Consider the following 4,490-nt stretch of genomic DNA (forward strand, 5'->3'; position numbering starts at 1 on the left):
CCCCTGAAACAGGTTCCAGTATTGTAAATCACATACAATAATAAAACCTTGAGAGGGGAAGACTCAGCAACATTAAGATTATAGTGTTTTTGGCTGACAGGCAGTGGAAGCGTTTTCAATTCTTATAATGAAGAGTTGACACTATTGTCAAGTAAAGCAACACGACTGTTAATCGCTTAATTGGAGCAAATGCTGATTTTTTTTTTTTTTATAGTGTTACTTCAGTTAATTGTTGTCTAATTAACCTGGGTGAGTTGTAAATGGGGGCGGGGGGGGGGGGGGGGGGGGGGGAACTCTTGCACAGAACCTCCCGCTTTTGACAAAAGAAAATATGATTAAAAAGTAGGCAGGTGGCTTTTGCTTTTTCAATAAGCTGATTTACTTGGGTTAGAGAAGTGGGTGGGTGGGGGTGTCGCATAACGAAAGTTAGACTATAGTTACCACATTGTCATCCAGTACAGTAATGTTTCAATCTGATCCGCTTGAAACTAGATTTTAAAATGACATGGAACATTTAAATAATGCTATGTTTCCTCATCCTGGGAAAAATTGTCCAAAACTATTTGTTTATTTTGTATATGTAACCGTGGTGTAAACACTTTTCAAACGGAACACAGTGTAGTTGCTTGTTTACAGATGAATAATCATGTCCAATAGATTAATATTAATGGAGCAAAAAAAGACTGAAAGACAAGTAGCAAGTAGTGTAAAAAAAAAAAGCAAAGAAACAGAATAGGATTTTGTGTAGTCTGAACGACCTCCGTTTTATTCAGTTGTTACTGTGTTTTTAAATGAAGAAAACCATCACAGAAAACATAAACCTGTTAACTGTATAATCACTTTACAACCATTGTAGCATTGGTTCATTTAAACTATTCGCTTTGAATATGTTGCAGTAAAAAAAAAAATGCATTCAAGCACAAAAAAAGTCCATTGACATTGAAATGTTAGTTGAAACACTCAGACACACCAGTGACTATAAGCGGTATTGGTGTACACAGAGTTGGCTGGGGGTGGCTGTGGGGATTGTCGCAGAGAAAAGGACATTTTTAACACCATTTGGCACCACTGAATGCCACCAAGACTGAATATCAATGTGTAGGTAATCCCTTGGCAGGTAAGGAGTAAGGAAGGGAGGATATAGTTAACCAGAAGGTAAAGTGACAGTATACCGTATCGTTTAAAAACAAAACAAAAAAACCCCCACCTACGTTAATAAAATGAATCCACATAACTGCGCTCCTGCCAGAATGTTATTTAACCTGGCAATCTGCTCTTTATGCGAAACATTATTAATAATTAAAATAATAATAAACAGCTATATACTGGTCCTTTATTCATTCTGCTTATCTCTTTCTATTAATGAGTATAGGTGCTGAGATTCAGCTGCACAGGCTGATCTGACTCTTGTAATATAGTTTTAATGTTGAGGAAGGTTCAGACCCACTGGAATTGGTGGCCACAGACCTGAGATTACCTGTTCTGTGGGTGGGGGGGAGGAACACTGGGAGGGTGGGTTCTGTGCCAGAGACCTGTGAACATGTATCTTTTTAGTAAAGGAATGCTTCATGGATCCTAAGATGTATAATATTGTATAAGTTCATTTGTACACACGTACATATCTGGTGCTCGCTACAATCTGTAGCACACAAAAGGTATTGTGCTGTATCATTCTTTCGTTGTAATATAAATAAAGAAAAAAAGTTTTATACAACAGCTTGTTGAATCCTTTTTTTTCCTTCCCACATTAAAATTCCTATTTAGTACCAGCTTTGTGCATTCATGTTGAGTTTTACCTAGAACTTTAAAACACTCAATCAAAAGTATATTTGATATTACGCTTCAGTTTAATACTATTTTAAAATCTGATTATTTGAAAGGTGCAGAAATACCCCCTGCTCTACATGCAGCAGGTCATGTCTAATATTACTCCTACACGTACAACTTTTTACAAGAACTACATGCAAATGTGATGTGTATGTGTTGCAATATTCCAGTATGGGATGTTACTATGGTGTGAGGGTGGAGTGGTTTTGTTTTGTCCAGATAGTTCAGACAGAGCTATAGATGACAGGCTGCTGCTGCTGCTCCCTGGTATCCGAAGTATTTGCATATCCTGAATTAACTGAAGTTCCCAAAGATTCTCAGCACATGTTTCAAATGCATCCTGGTACCTTTGCTCTAGCTCACATGGTAGGAGCACACTACAGGAAGGTGTTGCAGGGGACATGTAATGGTTCCACTCTGGTGTACCAGCTCAACGTGCTTGGCAGCCCAGAGATAAGGCTTGTGAGAAGTAATAACAAGCGGAAAATAATACACAAATTAAATCTATACCAAAAGTAAAATACGTTGGTTAGGATATTTACAACCCATACCTAGTCTTAAACTGCCCCTACTGTACGCCTACAGACGTGCTCAAATTTGTTGGTACCCCTCCACAAAAAACGAAGAATGCACAATTTTCTCTGAAATAACTTGAAACTGACAAAAGTAATTGGCATCCACCATTGTTTATTCCATATTTAATAGAAATCAGACTTTGCTTTTCATTTTTTATTCAACATAATATTGTAAATAAGAAAACAAATGAAAATGGCATTGACAAAAATGATGGGACCGCTAACCTAATATTTTGTTGCACAACCTTTAGAGGCAATCACTGCAATCAAACGTTTTCTGTAGCTCTCAATGAGACTTCTGCACCTGTTAACAGGTAGTTTGGCCCACTCTTCCTGAGCAAACTGCTCCAGCTGTCTCAGGTTTGATGGGTGCCTTCTCCAGACTGCAAGTTTCAGCTCTTTCTATAGATGTTCAATAGGATTCAGATCAGGACTCATAGAAGACCACTTCAGAATAGTCCAATGTTTTGTTCTTATCCATTCTTGGGTGCTTTTAGCTGTGTGTTTTGGGTCATTATCCTGTTGGAGGACCCATGACCTACGACTGAGACAGAGCTTTCTGACACTGGGCAGTACGTTTCGCTCCAGAATGCCTTGATAGTCTTGAGATTTCATTGTGCCCTGCACAGATTCAAGGCACCCTGTGCCAGGTGCAGTAAAGCAGCCCCAAAACATAACTGAGCCTCCTCCATGTTTCACTGTAGGTATGGTGTTCTTTTCTTTGGAAGCTTCATTTTTTCGTCTGTGGACATAGAGCTGATGTGACTTGCCAAAAAGCTCCAGTTTTGACTCATCTGTCCAAAGGACATTCTCCCAGAAGGATTGTGGCTTGTCAATATGCATTTTAGCAAATTCCAGTCTGGCTTTTTTTATGTTTTTCTGTCAAAAGTGGAGTCCTCCTGGGTCTTCTTCCATGGAGCCAACTTTCGCTCAAAAAGCGACGGATGGTGCGATCAGAAACTGACGTACCTTCACCTTGGAGTTCAGCTTGTATCTCTTTGGCAGTTATCCTTGGTTCTTTTTCTACCATTCGCACTATCCTTCTGTTCAATCTGGGGTCAATTTTCCTCTTGCGGCCGCGCCCAGGGAGGTTGGCTACAGTTCCATGGACCTTAAACTTCTTAATAATATTTGCAACTGTTGTCACAGGAACATCAAGCTGCTTGAAGATGGTCTTGTAGCCTTTACCTTTACCATGCTTGTCTATTATTTTCTTTCTGATCTCCTCAGACAACTCTCTCCTTTGCTTTCTCTGGTCCATGTTCAGTGTGGTGCACACAATGATACCAAAAAGCACAGTGACTACTTTTCTCCATTTAAATAGGCTGAATGACTGATTACAAGATTGGAGACATGTGTGATACTAATTAAAGAAACTAATTAGTTTGAAATATCACTATAATCCAGTTATTTATTATCTTTTCTAAGGGGTACCAACAAATGTGTCCAGGCCATTTTAGAATATCTTTGTAGAATAAGCAATAATTCATCTCTTTTCACAGCTTCTTTGCTTTATTCTATGACATACCAAAGGCATGCAAGTATACATGATAAAATAGCTTTTAATTTCATCACTTTTCCGGAGGAATTAAGCATTATTTCAATGAGCTGTAAGGGTACCAACAAATTTGAGCACGCCTATGATTCCTATACCTAATGCGGGGGAACAAGAACTTAAACAAACTAAGAGTAATGAGTGGTTAGTCCGTCTACATTTTCCCTTCCAGTATAACGGCTGTTTTATGGCAAGGGCCTTTTAATCACAACTCCATGTTGAGATTACATTTTAATTACGGTGCCACTGTAATTACAATTTAGTACTGTCAGAAGTGCCAAAATCTTTATCACCATTTTTTTTTTGTATTTTACCATTTGGTACTTCTTTAAAACTGCTATAAAGGATAGTGGCATCTATGTCAAGTAGGCCATCTCATTTTCAATCGCAACAGAGTTTGACAAAACCAGCCCATTGCTAATTCCCAGTGCTGTATTGAGCTACAGTAGTCCGCTTTTTCAGTAACCTCAAAGGTTGATCGAGTTGCAGTGTTTTTGTAAGTTTTTCAGGCAAAATAAAAATGCACATGGAAA

Source organism: Acipenser ruthenus, chromosome 1, assembly GCF_902713425.1.
Source record: "Acipenser ruthenus chromosome 1, fAciRut3.2 maternal haplotype, whole genome shotgun sequence".
Lineage (NCBI taxonomy): Eukaryota > Metazoa > Chordata > Actinopteri > Acipenseriformes > Acipenseridae > Acipenser > Acipenser ruthenus.